Source organism: Equus caballus, chromosome 6, assembly GCF_041296265.1.
Source record: "Equus caballus isolate H_3958 breed thoroughbred chromosome 6, TB-T2T, whole genome shotgun sequence".
Lineage (NCBI taxonomy): Eukaryota > Metazoa > Chordata > Mammalia > Perissodactyla > Equidae > Equus > Equus caballus.
The window spans coordinates 1,935,255-1,961,452 of record NC_091689.1 but is presented as its reverse complement, the minus strand read 5'-3'; the positions used below and the strand labels follow the sequence as shown (position 1 = coordinate 1,961,452).

At 37.0% G+C, this 26,198-nt stretch overlaps 1 long non-coding RNA gene across 1 annotated transcript in view; it reads right to left on the bottom strand.

Annotated features, from left to right (window-relative positions):
• LOC138924730 (uncharacterized) overlaps nucleotides 1-26,198 on the bottom strand; it is an 81,872-nt gene that overhangs the window by 10,755 nt on the left and 44,919 nt on the right. Inside the window, exon 3 of the long non-coding RNA XR_011439833.1 lies at nucleotides 25,266-25,489. This is a non-coding gene — a long non-coding RNA (uncharacterized lncRNA). The remainder of the gene's footprint in view (nucleotides 1-25,265; nucleotides 25,490-26,198) is intronic.

Sequence of the window (26,198 nt, the reverse complement as noted above, 5' to 3'; positions counted from 1 at the left end):
TGTTGAATTTATTTATTTATTTTTTAAGATTGGCACCTGAGCTAACATCTGTTACCAATCTTCTTGTTTTTTTCTTCTTCTTCTTCTCCCCAAAGCCTCCCAGTACATAGTTGTATATTCTAGTTGTGGGTCCTTCTAGTTCTGCTAAGTGGGACGCCGCCTCAGCATGGCCTGAGGAGAGGTGCCATGTCCCCACCCAGAATCCAAATCAGTGAAACCCTGGGCACCTGAAGCAGAGTGTGCAAACTTAACCACTCAGCCACGGGGCTGGCCTCTGTGTTATTTTTAATGGTCAAAGGTTATGCCGATTTTCATTCTAAATCATACTGTATGTGAAAATCTCTTTCCTTGATCTGCTCATTATCTATTTTTTTTAAGCATTACTAATCTCATGGAGAAAAACTAGTGAATCATCATTTTAATTTTTATTTATTTTATTGTAGTGTGTTTGAATATTTCATGTTTATTAGCCCATTGAATTTCTTCTTGTCAAGATGGCATCATTCTTCTCATTTTGATGCATTCCCTCTAAAAACACAGCAATCTTAGATAAAAATACAAATAGAAACACAAGAAGTAGTTGGGATAAATATAAATTTATCAAGATAAATATGATTAGAAAATGTTCCTTTACACATTTTTTATCTTATATTGATCTTTATAATATTAATTTTTAGAATTGTTTACATATTACATTATAAACCTTTAACTTACTATATATATGGCAAATCATGATTTCTAGTTTAATTTTTTAATCATTTTTTCATATAGTTTTGTTTTTCATATTATTGAATCAAATTTCTCTGTCATTTCCATTAAAGTTTCTTTCTTTATTTCATGCTTAGAATTTCTGCAACATTATTTAATAGCAACATTATTCAAATTTATTATTTAAAATAAATAAAATATTTTTATTTATATAGAAATCAATTAAATAATTAACTGATTATTAGTGTATCATAATTATCTCTCAATAATTTTTAGATGAAGGCTTAAATTAAATAGATTTTACTGTCAGAGGTAATGATTAGGGATTGCGAAGTTTGTTTCCATTTGCAAAAAAAGCTAACAATAACTAAGATTCATAGAGTTTTTGATGTGCAATTCAACCGTCAATATTTTTCTAAAAACAACCACAGTGCATTATTTTCTATACTGACACAATAAATCAATACCAATAGAGAAACTATTAAGAAAAAACTTCCATTTTGTTGACAGGTCATAAAATCTGCATTTCCTTTGCTTTTCTCGGAAATTACCCAGAAACAGCAAGGATGATGGAAAATGGAAACCTTCCATTTTTGCAAAAATTAGGGGAAAAAATAAGTGGAAATAATGACATAAGAACTGAAGATTGAACAGGGATGTGGGCAAAAGTAGAGAGAAGATAGGCCTGAATGCAAATCTCAGAAGGAAGAAGCAAATGGGTAACTCTCCAAAGTGAAAATTCATTGGTTTATCATATCTTATGTTCAGGCCCTAGAATGTTTTCTGTAGCACATGGGAAATGCATTAAAAGCAATGGAGTTAATTAAAATGCCCTCTGTATGTTAAAAAGTGAGTAAACAAGCCCAGTGGGTCCATTTTCCTTTAAAATTCCATTATTATGTGCTCGAATAAATGCTAATTAATCCCTTAGATTAGCATTTATCCCTGAAATGTCACCACCTGTACTTACTACTACCAGCTTATACAGTATTTTAGTGTGTTAATTAAAAGAATTTCATATGATGCGCTATTTTAGCCCAGGGCTTGTTTCTAGGTTAAATTCACTTTCATCATTGCTCTTCAGAATTGGTGGGCTTTTAAAATGTAAGAACAAATCTCTGGATAACTGATATTTTTCCTAAGAAACTGAGATCTATTTCTGTTGATTTCTAAATGACCATGATTTTCTTAGTATATACACTTATTTTTTTAAGTTACTTACTAAAGGCCTTATTCAGTTAGAAAAAGCACTAGAAATTTGCTCATCCTAGATTGACTGAAACTAATGCGAATCAAGAATGAAAATTTCATTCTTAACTCATATACGTGTGTATATGTACGTATCTATTTTTAACATGTATATACACACTGTATAAACGTACTGCTTTCTCTGACATGTAAGGCTGGTCTCCACGCAAGCTCCCCACTTTCCAAAAACTTTAGCATCTACTAGGAACTTTGACACAGCCAGAATAGAATCAATATTGGAAGTATCAGAAAAATAAGTATTGGAAGTTAGAAGCCCAGCGAAGAGAGAAATCACTGATATTTATGGCTGAACATCTCTCTGACTATGTCAGAAATGCTTCTTAGAAAAAGTAGGATTTGAATTTAATGGACACAGAAGTGTACAGATTTCAAAACAAGAGAAGTTCTTTCCATTGTAACTAAAGGCAATCCCACTTATTAATATATCTTTAATTAAGACTCTGTCTCTCTCTCTCTTTTTTTTTTTTTGCTAAGGAAGATTGGCCCTGAGCTAGCATCTATTGCCAATCTTTCTCTTTTTGCTTGATGAGGATTCTCCCTGAGCTAAAATCCATACCAGTTTTCTTCTATTTTTGTATGTGGGATGCAGCCATAGCATGGCCTGATGAGCAGTGTGTAGGTCCACACCTGGGATCCAAATTTGTGAACCCCCGGACACTGAAGTGGAGCACACAAACTTAACCACTATGCCACTGGGCCAGGCCCTAAGACTTTTTTTTAAAGCAGTTCATGTGAGTTCAGCATTATAATACAATGAGAACGTAGGTGACCTGGACCTCAAATCTCAGATGAACCACTCGATAGCTTTTGTGCAAATTACTTGAGTTATTGTACACTCAGTCTCCTAAACTATAAATTGTCTATAATAATACCTACTTCATGAGGTTGTAAAGATTAAATGAGAAAAATTACAGGAATGCTCAAAGTGTTGCTCAAAAATGATAGCTATTAATATAGTACAATGGTTAACTTATTTTGAATTAGTTAATTCTAATTTATTTTGATATTTAGATTTGCTCAAGTATGTTAAGGCACTCAGTAAGTCTGTGATAGTTTATTTAGGTTATTGATGGCACACCAATTAACACTATAGATATATAACAATCTTTTTGTTTTATTTCCATGATGAATCTTATTCTATGTCCTTAGGGAAATTTGGATTTTTTTCTATCTATTCCAAAGATAGGAAACCACTATTGATTCCTCACCTTGATCTTTAATATTTAGATGTGACAGCTTCCATATATACCTCAGAAATGATATTAGTGTAGGGGGAGCAGAATGTCAGAATGCTTTAGATGGGGCCTAGGACTACGATTTTAATTACTCAACGTCTCAAATTCGGGTAAATAGCTGTCTTGACTAATTCAGTTTTTTATAAGCACTTTTGATCCAATTTCTCTAAGGTGGAGTTCCAAAGGAGAAAAAAGAAACCCTCTAAATATCAATATAAACGTGCTTAATTATAGCTTGACAGTTAGCCAGCAGCACTGTGAAAGGAAAAGTTCATTAGGGAAAATAATAAATGCAGGAGTGAGTTGGATTAGAAGTATAAAAACTAGACTAATCAGTGCTCATGCAGCTTTTTTCCATCCCTTCTCCTAAGAAGTAGAAGAAACAAGTCCAAATATGGTATCCAAAATGGCACGGTGAAATTAGGTGGGATCCCACCAATACTAGTATCCAAAACAGTCCATGATGAGTGGGAATCCATGTTTCTGAGAAGCAATATCGATTATAAAAAATTCTCCAACTTTCCAACCCTCCGTATAGCCACATAATTTTCAATGAAGCTTTGTAACTTCTCTCATGAATGGGTACCATCTATTTCCCTACCCCTTGATCTGAGCTGCCTTGTTTTGCTAAAAAGACTGTTGCCGAGGTGATGGTGTGTCAGTAGCGAGTCTAGTCCTCAAAGTTCTCGAATTCTCTTAGCTCCCTTCAATTCCTGTCTCCTCCATTAGAACAAGCCCAGGTCAACCTGCTGGAGGAGAATTTAGGTACGCCCTCTCCAGAACCTGAACTGCAGGTCATTGTAGACGTGTGAGCAGCTGAAAACTAAACCCCTGCCTAGCTGAGCCCGGCCTAAATTGCTTAAACCCAGAATTGCGAGCTAAACGAACGTGTTATGTTAAGTCACATGTTTTGGAGCTAGTGATATCTACCTGACAAAATTGGCGATAGCTATGGTTAGGGGAGGGCTTCCTCAACAGCCCACACAGTCCATCTGATTTGGAGCTAGATCTCGGCCAACCCGTAAGGGTACAGGAGCAGCATCTTATTCCAACAGTGCTAGAAAATTTTTCACAGCTCAAGCCAGAGGCTGAAGGTAAAGGCCAAGCACAGGAAAGAACTGGAGTGAATCAGTAACACAGCTTCGACCTGGTGATCCTGATTGGAAAACAGGATTCCCACTAAAACTCACTGACAAACAGGGTGTCTAGACACAGTTCAAAACAGTTGTCAGTTTGAGCAATTCCAGACATTCTGAGGCTGACACCAGCCTTAATAAGAACTGGACAGAGGTGAGCTTGCAGGTGGCAGACCTCAGTCACTAACGCTGAGAGATGTGACCAAGGCAGGAATGAGACAATGAGGAGAGCTAGGAAGTCAGCTAGAAGTTCAGTGCTGTGCAGAGGTGATAGGAAGAAATTTCATGCACGTGTATCTTCCCTCTGCCTCCAAGTCTTCTCATCATCACGCCCCTCCTTTATTCTCCCCACGTGAACTAAATTTTATCTTATTTTATTAAAAATGTATACACAGTTTTAAAGGCAGATTATAATCATCAGGCAAGTCTGGTTATGGCTATTGTGTTATTTATAGAACAGGTAAAAAGGGACCATAAATAATGGAGAACAGCGAAGAGTTATAAGAACATCTGACAAGTTTGTCATCTTTAGGATGCTTGGGAGAATCAATGAGGAGGACAAGGATTTGCCTAGATAGCATTGAGTTAATGGATATTGGTGGGAATGCTTAGCGCTCGCTCTGGATACATCTTCATCTGACGTAATTACATTGAATGCTGGACGATAGATTTTAAAAAGATCAACAGCACCTGGAACAAATGAAGAAAAGTAGGCCCAGCACTTGAAAGATCTGGCAGCCTTCTTTGAAGGAAATAGTTGCAAGAGCTTAGAACTTTTCTTGGGAAAAATAGAAGACAAAAAAAGGAATGACCATGGTCTTTAAATGTGTAAAAATCAGTAATGTGGCTCATTCTGAGTTTCTCTGTGGCAAAGAAACTGGACATGGAAATAGAATTCAGCCTGCAAGGGAGACAAGCTGTAGAAGAGAGAGAAACTCAAACTTTAAAACAAAACTGAAGTTTGATTTGGTTATATTTTGAGATTGGAAACTCGTTTACCAAATGAGACTATGTTGCATAACTTAAAGTTTAATTACCTAGGTATAAGTAGAAAGCACCATTCTACACAGTAGATTTAAAGGGACAATGAGAAAGAATAAGGATGCTTCCTATCTTATGAAATACTGGTTCACATAACAATTACATATGTTTTTATGTTTTCTAAATAACGCTTTGCTCTCCTATGCTTATTATATTTTGAATTCAGTTGATCAATGTGAATGGAAAGCAAGAGATGACATCTTTCATGTAGTGGATCCTAAACATTTCCCTGTTCTGATCTGTCAACAGATGTTAACAGCACAAAGTTGTAAACTAGTAAAATATTTGTATCATTTAAACTTTTGGGGAGCAAAAACTTTTCCTCTACCCTTCCAAATTTTTCTGGCTGTTCTAAGAATTAAATTAACGTGAGACAGATTAACAGGAGAAAATCAAATTTAATTTTGTACGTACAGGAGCTCCATAAGATTATGAGACCCAAAGAAGTGACCAAAGCAGGCAACTTTTATACCTTTTAGATAAAGAGATAATACATTTGTGAAGAACTCACAAGACAAAGAAACTTAGGGTTGGGTACTAAATAGTGAAGAAATTAAGCAGAGTCTGTTTACACAGCCCTCTTGGCCAGCCCTGAATTCCATATCTCTGATGATAAGGATGTCTCCCCACCTCTTGGTGTGGAAGGGTATCTTTCACATGGGGGATTTATCTCCTCTTTCAGGGGACAGAGAGGAGGGTCAGAGTGTTCCTCTTGCAGTGGTTATTTCTTAAGTAACTTTAATTCCAAACAATCACTATGCCAAAGTGGCATATTTTGCAGTAACCTGCCTTGAACCCCATCAAAATTATACACATGCACAATTGTTAAAATCAGTTGTCTTACCAAAGCACATAATCACCTGAAAAAAATAATTAAAGCTCATTTTCACATTATTTTGACTATACAGTACACTACAATTTTCTGAGATTTTTCTTTAATTCATTGGGCATTACTTAGATAGAATACATTTATTCAAATTGAAATATAGCGGTTTACTATCACGAAAAAGGTAAGAGCCCCAAATGCAAAAGAAACACTGATTCAAGTGAGCTATTGAGGTCATTTGGTTACATTCTAGAACATAATTCCAGCATATATATAGCACCATCATGTGTTGATCCCCATTGAAAGAGGTTAGGAACGGCTGAGGTTGAATTTGGCTGTGAAGAAATGGAACCCATATGGTAGGAAAGGATACTCAGCTGGAATGCTGGTCCAAACAAAGGAAGAAAGCAGCCCATTATCTAGTTTTGAAAATAATAAAAAACATTTCAAAGGGTTTTCTTTTTTAGTTATTCCTTAAGCACACTTGAGGTTCCTTCTCTGGGCAGGAGAGCGATTGGTAATATTTGAAACATCTCTTCTTTTTTGTCAAAATGTTTTTGTGAGTATTTTTCGTAGTTGATGAGCAATTTGATTCGCTTTATTTGAAGAGAATCATCTTCACCAGAGAACCAAAACAGATTATGTTGGGAAATGAATTTATTTTTCTAAAAAGCAATCATATTCTGTGAAAAGTTGGAAGAAATTATTGTGATTCCACCGGGGAGTAAAAAGGCCTCAATCTTAAGCATAATATACCCATGGCTCTCCCAGGATTGATCTATTTTCAATGCCAATGAAGGATATAAAACTTTATGTTTTAGTTACTTAGAAAATTCATGGAACAAAAATAAGCTGTATTTCTTTTTTTCTGCTTAGAGGTATTTATTTGTGCAGCCTCAGGAATAATTTTTTAAAACAGAGGAATCTTCTTTTCTCTGTACTTTCTAAGTCTTTCTTTGGTAGAATATGTGCTAACTTTTTGAGGGATGGAAGAGCAACTTTTCAGCTATAAAAAATAAAAGAAAAAAAAGGCAATAGTTGTCAATATCACCTTGTTCATTCCTTGGGCAGCTGATTCATCACATGGATCCATTTTATATTTAAAGTTTCCAAATTACTGCTAAGGCATTTGCAAATTACACACATTTTCAGGGAAATTGCCTATTCTATCTTCTCCTAAGATTAAAAGAAAATATTTCCAAAATTTCTACTGTGGTTCCATCCACAACCCTTGTGTAATGTTTGGATAAAATTGACTTTTCTTTAGGAAATCTTATGCTAGTTCCTTTACAGATACCCTTCTGTAGTTAGCATTAAAACAAACTTAAGAGGACACAATCACACACACACACACAAACATGAAGACTACTTTTATTTAAATTACACAAAGATAAACAGCAAATTAGTTTTTCCTGAACTCAGATGGCTGGCATCTCACCTGGCTCACCTCTCCCTGCAAAATATAATTATTACCTTAAAAAAAGATTTTCAAAATCTAGAAGGTGCATTTATTTTCAGTAGGTCAAAAAAATGTTTTATATTAGTTTTATTTGAGATTAATTTTTAGCTTTTATATTTAACAATTAGTTATATATTTAACAATTATTAGTTAAATATTACATTAATTTTATTATTATCGTTTATTAATTTGCTTGTACTTTATAAATTTGCAAATTTATAACCGTTTATTTATTAATATTAAATATTATATTAATTCTTTAATATAAAATTCATTTTATATTTAACAATTACAACTCAGATATGATCTGTAAAATATTTTATTCTTCTGATTATTGTGCTTTTTTAAAAAATACTTTTGATTTGAGATCTATTTCTTTTTCCCTCTCTCCCTCCTTTCCTCTCACTCTCTCTCTGACTCTCCTTCCTTCCCTCCCTCCTTTCCTCTCTCCCTCTCTCCTTCACTCTTTCTTTTTACTGGTCCCCTATCTACGAGTGAATTTGGAGGATTTTCCCTATTTGTCATCAGGCTAATTCATGACTTAGACAGTTTTAGACCATAAATGTCAACCTGGCCTCTTTTTTTCAAATTTTATGGGGAAGATTGTCACTGAGCTGACATCTGTGCCAATCTTCCCCTGTGTTGTATGTGGGATGCCGCTACAACATGACTTGGCGAGTGGTGCTACGTCTGCGCCCAGGATCCAAACCTGTGAACCTGGGCCACCAAACCTGGGCCACTTAAGCAGAGTGTGCGAACTTAACCACTAGGCCACTGGGCCGGCCCCCCAACCTCCTTTTTAAAAGTCTAAATTACATTGAGACTAAGGAGCAATTTTTCTCACTGAGTCATTGTTACTTTTCCACAATGGTCAATGATGCATGTCCTGTCCACAAGGGAAAGCAGAGAAGGTGAGGGAGTAGAGCGCAAGGTGATCATCTCAACAGTGATGCGCCAAAATCCTAGTAAAGCATAATTAAGTGACAGTTTCTTATGGTAGACAGAATTGTCATTAACTCTGCTGAACCATAAAATATGATAATTTTGCACAGGTAGTCTGCTTGCTGGAATAAATCATAATTTCTTCTGGGTTTCGAATTTGATGTCAGGTCCTTTCCTATATCTGTTGTTACAAAGAAAAAGTTTAAATGCTCATTTAAAAATATAGTGGATAAACTGTATAACTCCTTTTTAAAATTTTTGAAACAGGTGCAGAAAGTAGAGATAATCATTCTTTATTGATTAGTTGGCTGATGAATTCTCTTTTACCCCCATTTCTTCCTTACTCTCCACCAAAAGCAGCTCTATTGATGTTCCAGGTATGCAGAATTGCGAAATACGTAGTACTGTCATCACGTCACCTTCTCTAACTCTGACACTCCTGTTCCCTCTTTTACTGACCATTGTGATTATGTTGGTCCCACACAGATAATCCATGATAATCTCCCCATCTCAAGATCCATAATTTAATCACATCTGCCAAATCCCTTATGTTACATAAGCTAACACATTCACAGAATATGAAGATTAGGATGTAGGCATCTTTGGAGGGTCATGATTCTGCCTACCACAATGCCAGAAAACATGGACATGGGCTTTGTTTTGGTCCTTGACTGTCACTATCTTTACTGTTGTTCCCTCGGGTGGGATATGCTGTTCCAGAGAGTGCAAAGTTTCTTCACAGGGCTATCCACCCCATCAGCTGCAGACTTGGCCATAGACCTCTTGGAAGTATGTCAAGGCCTCAATATGTGTCCTTCCTGTTATCATTTCCCTGCCAATGACACTGTATGCAAGTAGGTCACAGGTTCCTGACAGATAAACTTCTCAAACTTCATCATTTTCCCATTTCAGCAAGCTAATCAGTTTCATCTGGTCTAGCCACCCCTGGCTTTTCCAAGCCTTCATTTCCCTCCTGCTCACAGGTTACCCAGCTACATTGCTTAACTGAGTCTGAGCTTTCTTGAACAAAAGACCATGTTGTATTGCCCGGCAAATTCCATGCTGGGCACTATTTTTCTAAATGAGCAGAAGCACTCCTTATATTTAGGAACATAAGGATTTAATTACCTTCTTAAGATGGGCAAGCACACACCTACACCAGTGAAGGGGAAAAAAGTTATACAAATTACTAAATTAAAATTTGCCTACCAAATTAGGTAATGTGCTTATTGTTTAAGAGTTTTGTTCATTCTTTTGGTTATACTCGCTTTGTGAGATCATGGACAATATCCTATGAGGATGCCAAAATCACGGCTGGACACAGAAAAATCCTGCCAATTGAGATGGTCATGTATAACCTTTATTGACACACTTAGATGTATAGATTGACTATCAGCTTTTTCTGCACCTTTTTCCAGTTGAGCAGCTTTTTCTTTTTTCCTATTCTGGTGGAATGCAACTGATTCTAACGCATTTTCTGTCGAACAATTTTTTACTTCACCTCTGATTGGCTTGTGGCTCCTGCTGATTGACAGGCAAGTCCACAGCTGTGAGTTCTCTTTTGAAGCTATTTTATCTTTTCTCTTTGACTTTCCTTTAATTTGATTGGATTCACTCTTGGAGCACCCTGTGGAAAGAACCCTGATTACTCTCTTTTCCGCTGTGAGTTGGTAGATGGCAAAGCGCACTCTGCGGTCTTATCCCTTCTTTGTTAGGACTGGCTGCCCAAGGAAGCCCTGGGAGTGCTTATCTCAGCTGGCAGATAACAGCTCCCAGGTTTAAACTTCAAAGGCAAGACCCAGGCAGCCCCAAAGAAGGAGACTTCAGTCAGCTTCGGGGGTGAGTGAGCTGGTCCTGTGGCTACTTTTGGAACTGTGAAAGGCATGCTGAGAAGTCAGGCTACCCTCTAGATCTCGAGGTCACTTTTTCACATGTGGGTAGTATTTGCAGGGCCCCGGAAGGAGCCGACTCCTTCGTTCTAAGGGCCAGGCCAGGGACACTCTCAGCGGTTGGGCTGTCGCCGGGAGCAGTTACTGACCTTCTAGCCAAAGACGCCTCAGACCGCGCGTCAGGGGTGGTCGGGAGGCGGCTCCGCACAGGACTGCTCATTAGCTCCAGCCAGATTAGGAGTTTTGTGCTACAACATGAGTGATTCATGTCTTGAACTGACAGATCACATGCACTCAGTAACTGTGGCTCAAGGTTTCACAGGAACCTCTCTCAAATGTTTTTTTCTTTTTCCAAAACACAGATACCTGTGAATGTCTGCAGCATGTTTTTTAAATCCCAAAGTTAGAATGGCTAGAATGTCAAAGAAAAAATATGCTAAAGTTTTTTTCCCCGGAGATAATGCCATAATGGCTATCCATTTTCCATTCTCTCTTCTCTTCTCTTTTCACATGTATGCACACACACATACACACACTCACAGATGCTTGTGACTGGACTTGCTCATGGAGCGCACAGCAGACAGAACACCGGTTATTCCCTTTTTCATTGTTACTATCCACATATGACAGAAAGAGAAGACACTGTAGGGCAACCCCTGCTTCTCAGTGCCCTGGGTCTCTGCTGAGTTTGTGGTAGGCTTGATCTTCAGGCAGTTTCTTAACCCTCTAAGCCTTACTTGTTTCATCAGAAAATGAGCCTCACAGTAGTATCAACCTTCTCTGGTTATTGTCAGGAGTTAATGAGACAATATTAAGTATTCAATAGATGTAATAGGTTATTATTGTTATTGTTGGCCCCTTCCTAATCGTTCCCATCAGAAGTCTCTGGCCCAGTGTGTGTTGGTGTGTGTGGGAGTCAAGTTTGGAAAAGAAGGGAAGAAGGTTACTCTTGTTCCCACACTCACAGTTGCTGCCCAACCTGTGATCACACTACCCTGTTGTCCTTTTCTGTCACTTTCCTTTTGATTCTTTGAGCTTTGGCCTCCTGCTTGGTTTCTTTCCACTCCATTGTCAGCCTTCAGACCACAGATCTCCATGAGGCCCAGGGCGGCTGTCAGCCCGGGTGCCGACCCTGCCAGACTCCAGTCTCTGAGCTTTTCTCACTTGGCCAGCAGGGAAATGCCTTATGAGCAGCTCTGTCATAGGGGATTCCTCTGCCAGATTGTTTGCCCAAAATGGCAGCTCTCTTCTTTCTGAGAAGCCTTATGGGTGGAGAGAGAGCAGAACAGAGGACCAGGTGGGTGGGTGGTCAGGCAGAAACAACCTCACATGGTGCCTGGAATCATTGCTGTCTTTAATATGTGCACTGCGGTTGCCCAGTCTGCCCACTCTGCTAGTCTTCTAAATGCATAATGAATTTCCCTAAAGGTCCTTTTATGTCCTGCCAGTTCTGCTGTCCATGGGAAAGGTCATTATATATGTGAATCTCAATTGTGGCAAAAGTTCACACTTTCCCACAAGGCTCCTGACACTAACATTTATGTTACTATCGAAATATACTCAAGAATGATGTTGTTGAACCACACTGAACAGCCCAACTATTTTTGATAGTTTACCAACAAAGATGCCAACAATTGCACAAGCGCATTGCGGTCCTAACTCAGTGCCTGCTATGCAGGAGGCACCCAATAAATGTTGACTTGCACATTAGGAGCAGAATGTTCTGCAATATGGTTTTTAATTCCTATTTTAGAAATGATGGTAGCTATTTAGAAATGATATGTAATGAACTGAGAGTTTGTATGAATTTAATTGTGTTTATCTGAGGTCCAATAAAATAATACTTCAATGAAATGTTAGAAAAGTCTGTTTTATCTATCATAACATGGCTGCTGCTGACATGTTGAAGCTTACCCAGAGGTTTCATTTATGAGTGAGTTCATTTAGTTTTCTCCTAGAATTGTCTCCTCTACTTCTTTACTCCATTATTCAGTCACTTCCCAAAATCCCTTCTGCACACACATACACATTCCCACATCAGTGGAGCTCAGCTTCTGCCCTGAGTTACCTTCAGGTCCACAATTGGGACCATATTTGCAGATAAATAAGTGGATTGAGGAGGCCGGCCTGGTGGCTCAGCGGTCAAGTGCACACCCTCCCCTTCGACAGCCCGGGGTTCGGAAGTTCAGATCCCAGGTGCAAACATGGAACCATTTGGCAAGCCATGATGCGGCAGGTGTCCCAAATATAAAGTAGAGGAAGATGGGCACAGATGTTGGCTCAGGGCCAGTCTTCCTCTGCAAAAAGAGGAGGATTGGCAGCAGATGTTAGCTCAGGGCTAATCTTCCTCAAAATAAATAAATAAATAAATAAGTGGATTGAAACTTTGACTTAGCCATGGTGTCTTTCTTAACCCTTCGCAGTGATTTCATCTTTTAAACCAGGGGCTACTGAGGCACATCAATTGTCCCCAGACTATCTGTATCCTTACTGCTTCCATTATAGAGTAATCATTGTGGATCTCAAGGACAAGTGCTGGATACCACTCAGCGACCGACCTGAGTAAAATGTTAACATGTACAAACAGTTAAAATACATTTCCCCTGGTTGGAGGAGATGTAGAGGGTTGCAGTTTGAGAGGTTGGTGGCCACATTGATGGTGAAGGGGGCAGGGCTGACTCTATTTCTCCTAGATTATCATTCAATCAAGAAACAGTTACTCAGTATCTATTATCCACCAGGAACTGGTCCAGGGAGTGACGGTGCAACCAATCTTGAATAAAATGGACAAAGTCCATGCCTTGTAGGGTTTACCATAAAGTTGGGAATGCGGGCAAGTAAACAAGATGATCCTTTTACATATACTAGAGTGTGTTAAGCACTCTGATGTGAAAGTGCGTGATTCTAAAGATCATATGTGAGAAACGCCTAAATTTCCTTGATTATCTCTGTGTTCTATAAGTGGTCAAACAAAAATCTTTGGAGGAAATATCTAAGCATCTGAAGGATGAAGAAGAATTAACTAAGTCAAGAGAAGGGGGAAGCATATTCTGGGCAAAGGAAACAGTCTGCAAATCAAGAAAGAGTATGGCTCGTTCAGGAAGCTGAAAGTCATTCCATAATGGTTGAGTGGAAAGTATAAGGGCAGGAAGTGTAACGAGAGAGGACACTGGGAACTTCAGTAAGCCCAGATATGCACAGCTTTGGAATTCATGTTGAAGAATTTGGATGCTGGGGCTGGCCCCGTGGCTGAGTGATTAAGTTCGCGCTCTGCTTCGGTGGCCCAGGGTTTTGCTGGTTCAGATCCTGGGCGCGGACAAGGCACTGCTCATCAGGCCATGCAGAGGTGGTGTCCCACATAGCACAACCAGAGACACTCACAACTAGAATGTACAACTATGTACTGGGGGACTTTGGGGAGAGAAAGAAAAAAAAAAGAAAAAAGATTGACAACAGGTGTTAACTCAGCTGCCAATTTTTAAGGAAAAAAAAAAGCCTATCCTCTTTTTAAAAGGAAAAATAAAAAGAATTTGGATGTTATTCTAAAAGTTTGGAGAGTAGGGGATAATGAGGTCAGATCATTCTGGCTGCAGTGTACTAAATGGATGGGAAGAAGACTGGAATGGAAGCATGGAGACCAGAGAAGAGACTGCAGAAATTCAAGCCAGGGCTGCTAGCGGCCAGAACCATGACTGTAGACAGGATGGTAGGCAGAATGATGGCTCCCCAAAGATGTCCACATGCTAATCCCCAGAACCGAGATTCTGTTATGTTCCATGGCAAAGGGAGTTACAGATGCAGATGGAATTAAAGTTGCTAATCAGCTGACTTTAAAATAAGGAGATTATCCTGGATTATTGGGTTGGCCCAATGTAATCACAAGGTCCTTGACAGTGGAAGGGAGACAGAAGAGGAGGTTAGAGTCAGAGATTTGAAAATGCTTCATTGCTGGCTTTGAAGATGGAGGAAAGGAGCCATTAACTGAAGAACACGAGAAGTCTTGAGAAGCTGGAAAATGTAAGGAAATTAATTCTTCTCTAGAGACACCATAAAGAATGCAGCCATTTTGACACCTTGATTTTGGTCCAGTCAGACCGATTTTGGACTTCTGACCTCCAGAACTGTGAGAGAATAATTACATGTTGTTCCAAGGCACTACGTTTGTGGTAATTTGTTACATCAGCAATAGGAAGCTGATGTAGGTAGAGATACAAAGCAGAGGGGAAGATCGAGAGATATTTAAGTGGCAGGAATGAGAACATGCAGTGTTCAATTTAACATGTGAGAGGAAAGTAGGCTAATGAGTTATTTTTGCAAAACAGGGTTTTTCAGTGTTTTATCAATTACAACTGGAGTTTTCATACTAATGTGACCTATAATAATAAATTCAAATAGTGTATTTGACACAAAATCACGGTGAGTAATATTAAAGACACTAAAAACAGAGATGGGTAAATCTTATATAAATGGCTAATAACTTATTTCTCTGGATATTTTAATGTCAATACTTCTCCATTAGATTGATGATGGATTCACATAGTTCAGATGTTGATATCTGCCAATTGCCTCTAAAAGTAGGTACAATTAAGTGTTGAATTTCAGGGGGCATTATATAAATAAAAGCTACTAGAAAGTTGTAAGACTTTACATATTCTAGAAAAGCCCTGTGGCTCTCAGTAATGATGGACATTATTTAGACACAAAGAGAAAATAAAACATCTTGGGAAACATAGTGAGATTTCATTTTTAAGTTGGAAAGAAACTAAATACGAACATGTAGTTCAGAAAACAATGATTAACATTACTTTGGAATTCAATAAATATGACTGACAGCTGTTCAACACCAATATATTCATCAGATCAAAGGTCATCTAATTCTTAAGTCTTTCACATCCACCCATTTTCTTTCTTCTTCCAGAATTATTCTTTCTCTTTGTGGTTCAAAGACATGTCAACTCTATTATATTTTGTTTCATATTCTTCATTAGATTACAACTATTTCTACATTTGTCTTTATTTTTCATAATTTTTTAAACCACTTGAAGACAGGAAATGTGTCCAGTTTATCTTTTGTATTTATCACAGCATTTAACACAATGCCTTATATAAAGAACCTAGTGAGTGATGGAAAAGGTAGATTGAATAACAGAATACCTCGTTCAGGGAGTCAATCCCAGCCTCGCTAATTATTTGATGTAAACTTGGGGAAAGTCATGTCACATCCTGAAGCCTTAGTTTTCTATTTGAAAACTTCATGATTCAAAACATAAAGTATTGGGATTAAAGCAAGCAAGTGTATTTGGATGTAGTGAGACCTATTATAAATGTACTTAAGGTATCATAGGTAGTCACTACTCAGCTAATTAAAGTTGTTGATGGGCTAAGTTGGGCACACAATTGAATTGCTGAAGGGATTTCTGCAGTTTATGAGAAGAAAGGAAAAGAAAAAGAGAAAGAAGAGATGAGAGAGCAGACGAACATTTGGGGGGTAAGTGCGGTATGGAAAGGAAAATTAAGTTTCTCATCTATGTTGTGCTGTCTAAATCTCCTCTCTGTCTTCCCATGTAGTTTTCAGTTAAATATTATTTTTGTCTTAACGCCTTGTGGACTTGAATCTATTTTTAGAGTACCTCAAAGCTCTGAGCATGGTCAAGAGGTGGGCACTGGGCAGGAGTAAAGGGCAGTGTGGGAAACTACTGTTCACAGTTTAAAGACAATAAGCATTTGAAAGAATTGCCTGCTGATTATTCTTGCACTTTGTAAGAACAAAATTTTATATCACTCTCCATTTTACTTTTGATGCTAGTTAAGACACAGGACTGCTGAGCATTATTTGAGGTAAACTGGAAATATAAGTGTCATTTTTATTGCCACTCAGTTCTCATGGTGTTTTGTCTCACATGGATTTTGTACCGAGTGTTGGCAGTGAGGCTAATAGCGATGCTGCTCCCATTTTTAGCCTGTATTTGATTGACTGAGAGTGAAACTGAAAAATAAGATGTTATACTCAGTAAGAGAGAGAGAATACAAATTACTATGTTGGAGAAGTCAAACAAAGAAGAGTTTTTCCCTTCCTAGGCGAGCCCCACAAAATTTCTTGCATATGTGCTGTCCTTCTACGGTTGCAGTAGAGATGAGAAAATGTCCCTGTGAGTTTTGTCTTGTATTGTTTTTGAAATCACTTGTGTCTCCAGAGTTTCCTATAGTGGTGAGACATAAATATCTGACCCCAAAGCTGTGACATGTGAAGAGAGAGAGGGAGGCACAGATATTATGATCTGGATTCCTCTTACACAGCTGTATTGACACAACGTGGATGCCAACTGTCTTCCTGTTAAACACAATTCCCATTTTATGTTGAGGTAAACTGGGCAATCTTTTACAACATGAATATTCATATGTAACCACAACCCAGATCAAGAGAAAGACATTAGCAGCGCTCCAGAAAACTAGCCATGGCCCCTCTCAGGCATTACTCCCCCTTCTCAAAGTTAACCACTACTCAGACTTCTATCACCACAGACTTCTATCACCACAAAAACTGGCTTTGTATGAAGGAGCTCACAACTACGAACTCTGGTCTGGTGTTGGCATATTGCATCAGTGAGCATTATCCATGTTTTACAAGTACCAGTAAGCCATTCATTTTTATTATATATTGTCACCTGTTGTATAAAAATACCATAGGTTATGTATTCATTTTACTCTTAATGGACATTTGGTTTGCTTATAATTTTGGAATACTTGGAATAATGGTGCTATGAACATTATTTCGTGTTTTGGTGAACGTATGTATGTATTTTCTATTGAGAATATATACCTAGGAGTGGAATTAATGGTTCATAGGATACGTATCTGATCAAACATGCCTAGATACTGTCAATCAAATGGTTGCACCAGGGCCAGGACGAGAGCAGATGAGTAAGATACTTACGGCATGAAATTGAAGGAGGCTTTCGCACCCAGGGTTGACCCTATGCTTGCATGACCTTGAGAAGGCACTCGTTCTCAGGAACATGCAAGTGAGGCTCAGCCCTGAGAGTGCTCTAGGTGCCACACTTACCTCAACTCTAGTCCTGGCCCTGGGTTGCAAAATTTATAATCCTATAAGAAATTTATGAAAATTCCAATTGCTGTTTTCTACTTCACTTATTTCCATTCTTTTCTATTTTGCTTTCTGTCTCCTATTTTTGGAAGATTTAATTTCCTATTCTTCTCCTAATTTTTTGGGACAACTAATTTTAATTATGATTTTAGGGTTTTTTTCTTATATATATTTAAGGTTATACATTTCTTTAAACTTTGGCTTTACTTATATCTCATAATTTAACATATTTTCTATTTTCCATGGTCAATTCTCATTTAGTTAACGGGTTATTTACAGATGCATTAATACATTTGCAAACCTTAGGGAGTTTTCTAGTTATTTTGTTAATTACTTCTAGTATAATTTCTCTGTGGTCAAAGAACAAAATTTTGTGATTTTAATTTTTTGATATTTGTCAAGAATTGGAAGATCCAGCATATGGTAAATTTTGGCCAATGTCCCCCCCAAAATATTGTATACTCTGCATTATTGGGGTGTGACATTCTATATTTATTAGTTAGGTTAAGGTAGTCATATTTTTCAGATCTTCTTTATGCTTACTGATATTTATCTAATCATTCTTTCACATGTTACTGAGACATATATAAAAATCTACTGTAATGGTGGATGTATCTATTTCAGTCTTAGTTATGAGTATTTTTGCTTTACATATTTTAAAGCTAGGTTGTTAGTTGTACATCAATTTAGAATTGTTACATGTTTCTATAGAATTGCCTTGTATAACTTTGCAAAATTCACCTCTATCATTAATATGCTTCTTGCTTTTAACGATACTTATCTGTAAGTAGAATAGCTTCCCTGGCAAATCTTTTTTATTCTTTTACTTTTAGCCTTTTAGTTTACTTGTTTCAAATTCTATCTTGAAAAAGCCTTATAGTTGCATCTTGTTTTATTATCTAGTGTTTTAATTTGGATCCTTAGTCCATTTAATGTAATTACTGACTTATTTAAGTCTAACTCTAAAATCTTATTTTTCTGTTTGTTGAACATTTGTTTCTTTATTCCTTCTTTTTGCTTTCTTTTGAATTGATCAAAAGTATTGTTTTATTATTATTCATATTCTCCTCATTAGCTTTTTAGTTAAAATTTTTTAATTGTCTTTTAGTGTTTTCCTTAGAAATTACAGTATGTGTCCTTTACCTATTATAATCTCCTTGAAATTAGTACTTTTACCATTTCCTGAGTGGTGTAAAAATTTACAATAGTTTAACTCATTTAACCCCTCTTCTCATATTTTTATGACCATGTATGTTACAAATCCCACAAGTTGTTGTTTTAACCAGTCATCAGTTATTTATATTAAACTGCCATATTTATCATTTCTAATGCTCTTATTCCTTCTTGAAGTTCTGTGCTCCCATCTGGGGTCATTTTCCTGCAACCTTTACCATTTTTGAAAGGACAGATCTTTTGCTGACAAATTCTCTGTTTTTGTTTTCTCTGAAAACATCTTTACTTCCTCTTCATTTTTGGTTTTATTGGCTATAGAATTATTCCTCTTTCTTTTGTAAGGAACTCTCTCAGTCTCATTGTGACTTTTGAAGACATTTATCACAATCTCTTCATTCATCTCAAATTAAAATCAAATAAACAAAAATAAAGGCAACTTCTCCTTTTAGCCCCCTAACTAAAATCACTCTTGAAGTAAGAGACTAAAAAAGACCTGGATATCTTTGATGGAGCAGGATCAGGAAATAAAAGAGAAAAGAACAAATCTGTTATCTCAAAAGATGACAATATCACATGTTTATGATCGTGGATATGTGAAGTAAGGAAGTATCAGATAAAATAGCCTGAAAATTTGCCTGTGAATTAAGAGGAAAGTTATCTGCTTGAGAATGAGGAGAATGGTTGTGGAATAGGAAGTATAAAGTTATTTGTTTTGTTTAGAAATGGCGAATATGAGAAATTGAAGAAAGAACAGAACCAGGGACTTGAAAATGAATTGCTGAGCTCTGCTGAAAACCCATCTAGAGACCAAACAGTTGGCACTAATTCATACAATTGCTTTATTTTCTCTGAGTGTTCAGCAGTCTGAGAACAGCAAATAATAAGATGGATGGTGGTATAGATATAAGACTGATGATCTGAAAATTTTTATGATTGTGAGTTGAAGGAATGAGAGTGTTAGGAAACTAGCAAAAAAGTTGTTGGAACGAACTACCAAGGTGCTAAACAAGGAGAGAAAATAAAATACGACTATGGAGGGGTGATGGACTGTGAGTAAGTGGAGGGAAAGAGAATCCATAGTTCTTTATGAATGAAAAGAACAGGAGTGAGAGACCAAAAAGGGCAGATTTGGTAGGTTGATGAAATTTTGGATGATAAAATTTCATGCAAGAGTTTGAGTGTTGAGGTCCATAATATTGTTTTGGTGGTTATTTTGAGAGAGTGGAATTGAGGTAGGGATGTTATTAAAATCAAGTAACTTTGAGGCTGTTTCTTGGAAATATTATCTACATGTATAAATTACCCAATTGACAATGGTTGATTTTACTGTGGGTATACTGAGAGCTAAGTTTCAAAGTCCACAGTGACTGAATACCAGTAGTCAAGATTACAGAGGATGACGTCAATAAAGAGGGCCAAATGATGGTAGACTCAGTTATCATGAACCTTAAAGAAAGAGTGGTTTTTGCTTTATAATAACAAAATATTTGGGAGCTAGGAAATTACTAATATTAACTCAAGGTCATCATGTTCCCTGAACTTGGAAGTATACAAAGTTTTCGCTTAGCTGGGATACAAGGGAAGAGATATTTTCAGGGGGAGATTTGGTTTCAAACCAATAACTAGGTAGCAGGATTTTTCTATGAAGAGATTAGGGATACAGAGGAGTATGGTAAAAGCATGAGGGTTCCAAGAGCCACTGTTAAAAAGAAGAAGCCAACTGTGAGAGGGGAACTGGACTGCAAAGGATCATTTTGTAATGTGATACTAAGTGAGAGGGTGATTAACTGAAGGGCCTTGAATTTGGATTCGTGGCTAACCATGAGAGGGAAGAGAGGCATAATTGAAATAATTATCCTCAAAGTTATTGCTTTGATAAGAATAGTAGGCAGCAATATTTGTTGAGTATTCAAATGGATTGGCATGGGGCATTTACGTATCAAGAGAATTCTCCCTGGATACCCAGGAAGGAAGAACTATATCAACAATTTAATCCAGAACTATTCCTTATTGTCAGGCTCTTCAACAGAACACGCTCTAAGATCTTTGGGAAGAATATAGATTTGATCCTCAGAAGCTCATGCTGTAATTGAGTTTAAAGCTTATTCATTTTAATTAGTCTTTTACTGGATTCACTTGGAGTATGTTGGTGGAAGGTGGGAAATATCCTTTGAGTCTGTTATTCCACTAGCAACGTGGAGTATATGTAATCAGATGTCCACATCAAGTCACCTCTTAATGAAATCACAGTCATTCGAGGTTACTGGAAGGCCTAAGAGGTCAGTGCAAATGTTGCAGAGCTTGTAAATATTCACTCAAGACATACTGGAAGGAGAGAAGCTTAGGAAATTTTCTCCACCCTGCACAAAGTGTCTATCACCCTGCATTTGTCATATCCAGTATGTAATTTCCTAGGGAAAAAAAGAATGAAATGTATTGCATCATTTTACTTCTTCATAATGTGGCCTGATATGTTAAAATTTGGAGGCAAAGCCAAAAGTCTTTTCCTCCCAACCTCTTATATTAGCATGTCCATCTAATCAAATTTCCCCAAAGCCCTAATAGGACAACAAGCACACACAGAATTTTTTCCCACTGTGACTTTGTCATCAAACCCAGAATTAACTTAGATCAGCAAAGAACACAATGACTTAAACAAAAATGTATCCTCGCTAATTTTTGAATCATCAGAGTTCCTCCAAAATTCAGGCATGTAATATAGTACTAAGGCATTTTATTAGAAGGTTTGAACGAAAATAGGCAACCTTGGTCGTCTACTACTTAAGATTCATTGCTCTCACCACAATGGCCTTGTTTGTTTTTGGTCAGGGAACCACGCCCCCGTCTGTCGGGTGTCACACTGTCGGGGCTGCGTGTTGCTGTGATGCTGAAAGCTCTACCATCGGGATTTCAAATTCCAGCAGGGTCACCCATAGTGGACATGTTTCAGCAGAGCTTCCAGCCTAAGACTAGGAAAAAGGACCTGGCCTCCTACTTCTGAAAGCATTGCCCATGAAAACCCTATGAATAGCATCAGAGCATTGTGCGAAGGTGAAAGGATGGCAAAAAAAGACCAGGCATGGTTCCACCCTGCTGTACACAGGGCCAGAATCAACTTGACAGCACTAACTTACAACAGTGAGTGAAATAAAAGTAGATTTTAGATATGCACTCTACTCATAAATATAAAGCCCATATCTGATACTATATTAAAAATCAAGAAAGAACAAATCTTTGAAGACTATTTTTGGACTATTACTGAAGTCCTGGCAGATTAAGAAAATCATATTTTTCTTTACACATTGCTTACACATTTTCGTCATCTGCAGCTTTAATTATTTGCCCTACTCTTTTAGAACAATGAAACTATTTATTATTTTAGATTATTTTTTAAAGTAAGAAAGATTATTTTTAAATATTATGAGGAAAAATGCAATGACAATCAGATTAACAATGGTATTTGAGCAAGGAGCAGTGATGAAATCGACCATAGGTTTTTTAACCCATGTCTTGTGTGAAACATTTATATCTGATTTAAAAGGGAGAAATTCATTTAAAAGGGAGAAAAACATAAAATCTATTTGTTTAAGTAAAACAAATAACCCTCCCTTCTTTCTTCTGTTGACAAAACTAAGATTCGTATATATCTCAAAGCCTTTCTTAGAATTCAAAGTAAAGGACAGAGAGGAGTCACATGCATTATGCCCAAGAAACAGTCTGATCACTAAGAGAGAAACAAAACAGGTTAGGAAGAAGAAGAGACTCCAATAAAATGGAACATCAGAAAGAGGTCATGAGTTTTGACTAAATTAATTTTTAGTTAAGTGAAATCCTATGGCCTTGCAAAGAATTTCCAATAATTATTGGGAAATACTACCGGCATATGGAAATTCCTGTTTGGGTATTATAACTATACCTATGAAGATATATTATAAAGAATAAAACGCATCATTTCTTGTTCAGAGACTTTTCTTTTTCAGTACATATTTAGATAAGAGTGGGAATAACAAAATTAAAGGAGTGAAATAAATTAAAAATAGCAACTGGTACAGAGTAAAGCAAGTGGCTTTAAATGGAATATATATGAACTGAAGCTTAACCTTGCAATGGCTTTAAGAAATCATTTCCTTTCTATTAAATTGCATTTCTAGATTATTGACTATTTCTCTGCTAATACATAAATAGTTTTCTCACTTTCTTTTTTTTTGTATTACCTCACAATACAGACCAATGGAAAAGGAAGAATGCCTCATGCTACCTATGAACTGAGAAAATAAAATAAGGCATGGTATTGAGGAAGTGGACAGGAAAGGTGCCACAGTCTCTAATTCTAATTTGTAACACTCTGTTTCATCTTTTTGAGCCAGATTTACTTATAAAAGTGTGAGAACAATGCTGCCCTGACAAGGTCAAACAGGATAATATAGACAAATCCTCTTACTGGATGTCTGCCTGGCATAGAGCTAACTCTTAACACTGAACTTTGCCCTTTCTATGCCCTAATCCCTACTTTCCCTTAGGAAAGTAGGACAGAAGAGAGAGGTCTCTTCTCCAAAGACCTGGAGAGCATCACTTGGAGACCATCCCTAGATTCACTGATGTGAGAAAGAGACAGAAGACAGCATTAGCCAGGAGGCAGATTATTCAGGGCACAGGACAAATCAGTTTGTGAGTCACCATGAAGGGTCCAACCAAGGACAAAAAGAGAACTTGCTGAAGGACCAGCATAAGTAGACAGGGATATGGGAATACCATTCCTGATAAAAGGGGCCAGGCGTAGAGAATCCAAGCCCAAGTGGACATTCCTTTATGGCAACAAGAGCGGATCTTGCCAGGTTTGAGGCAGATCCTTAAAGAAGATAAATCATGCCCAACTAAATACCATGGTGCCTGTAGTCTAGGATGAGAATAGACTCTTAGAAGACTCTAGCTGTGGTAAAGGGTCACTCAGTGCTGTAACCAGTGGACAGCGATGTGACTTCCTTCTAGCAATCCATGACCCATGAAATTCTGTTTCTGGTCACATCTCATGGGAGATCACAATGCTTCTAGATTCCAGCTTTGGGCATTTCAAGCAGTTCACTTTCAACAATGTTCAAATACCATTAAAAATCTTTTTATTTTTTTTAAGACTGTGGAAATTTTCAGTAAAATGGAAACAAATTGCTATAAGTAAACCATTTGTCACAGTCTGATTACTTTGCGGCCACTGTGGGAACACCAATTTGTCATGCTAGATCAAGATAACCACAGCCTGACTAGAGGAAATGGCTTTTTGCCTACTAGTTGTGATTTTTTTTTTTTTTAATGTTCACCCAGAGAGACGTGCTCTCCAGAGTCTTAGTGTTCCACTCCAGCTGTGTGACCAAAGAGGAGAGCATTAAGAACAAATTGCACCACCTAAAAGGCATTTAAAGGCAAAAGAATTAACTATGGTTAAATGTAGAACTCAGGGTTGGAGCAAATGTACATTTAGAGTACAATATTTCATTGTATATGTTTAAGTTATTTAAATGAAGAAAAATTAAAGAATTATTACTCAGTTGGAAAAAGAAGAGTGACAAATCATCAGACAACTGTTTTCAGCTACATTAATTTGTTAGCATAAAGTAGGCACTTAAGAGATGCTTGGTGATTTGTTAGTTGCCTCTTCTGAAAGAGACCACCAATTTGTCGTCTTAGTTTTACTGGATTTTAAAGTAGAGAAGGTTTTTAAAATTGCATTGTTTACTCATCTGATGTGAGTCAGTTTAAATATAATTTGGACTCAAAGAGAAGACAATTATCTAACATTTTTCCATTTTCTTTTTCTTACATAGCCACTCAGAATGTAATAATAATGACATTAGATGAGTGGACATGCAACTTGCTGAAATAACTAGCATGGGTCAGAAGCTCATAATCAATTGTGTCCCTAGGATGAGTTTTGAAAACTAAGAATGTTTCCAGCTTCCCCTTTGCAGCTTTAATAACCTTTCCCAGGACAATGGTCACTTTTTCCAAAGAACACTGCTAGTTCACCAATCATGGCATTATTGATCACAGTTGAGCTTAGGATAGTAAATGCACTCATTACTTTATTAATCTCATGAAGGTGAAACTGTCAGCAAAGACAGTCAAGTCTTTTTGTAATATGCCATTTGTCAAGTGATATTTCGATATAAATATCCAATTGGGATATCTCTACTGCATTTATATGTTGGAGGCATTTTTCTTAGTCACAACCTGAATGAGTGGTCCAAAAAGTAAATATAAATATTTTTAATCAGTTTATTTTCACTCAGAGTTTCTTCATAAGGTTTTCCTTACATTTTAACACAGGCTTTTTTGACATAAGGTGCTACTTTCAAATTGTTTGATATTGCACTATTAAATAAACAGATATTATCATATGCTGAGCAAACATGCATTCATTCCATCAAACCTTTCTGAGAATCATTGCAGGAGTTAATTTTGAAACCCAAATATCCTCTAAGCCTTACCAGTTTATTCACGTCTTGGTGTTGGGTCTTGGGACTCCATAGGCGTTCAATGGATGGAGATTGGTAATGGAAGAAGGGGGACAAATTGCTTCACATAAATGTGTTATTAGCTTTGCAAACCCTCTTCTCTGGAATCCACTGTATCATTCTACATATCATAGAATATCGTCCTTTGTAGAAACATTATTTATGATCAGATGTTCTTTGTTATCATGATTAGTAGCCTAAAAAAAGATAGATGATTTGATGCAATTTACATAGTTGTTTACTTTCAATAACTCTCTAACATCTATCTATGGAATATTTATCTATAAATCTATTGCTCTATCACTCTATCAACTCTGTTTTTAATTGCAAATATTTTTAAGAATATTATTTGCATATTGGGGATATAAGAGAACTTCACTCACAGAGGTTTTTTTGAAGACTTTCTTTTTTCTTTCTTTTTAAAAAAGCAGTTTTAGGTTCAAAAAAATTTGAGGGAGGATACAGAGATTTTCCATGTACCCCCTCCCACTATATGCATAGCTTCTCTCATTATCAATGTCACTCAACACAATGGTACCTTTGTTCCAAGGATGAACTTGCATTGACACATCATAACCACTCTAAGTTCATAGTTCATATTATGGTCTATTCTTGGTGTTGTATATTCTATGCATTTGGAAAAACGTATAGTGACATATATCCATCATTATAATGTGACACAATGTATTTTCATTGCTCTAAAAACCCTCTGTCCTCTGTCTATTCATCCTTACCCCAAAACCCCTGACAACCACTGATCTTGTCTCCATAGTTTTACCTTTTCCAGAATGTCACATAGCTGAAGTCATACAGTATGTAGCCTTTGCAGACTGGCTTCTTTCACTTTGTAATATGCATTTAAGTTTAATCCATGTTGTTTTTTTTTTTTAAGATTTTATTTTTCCT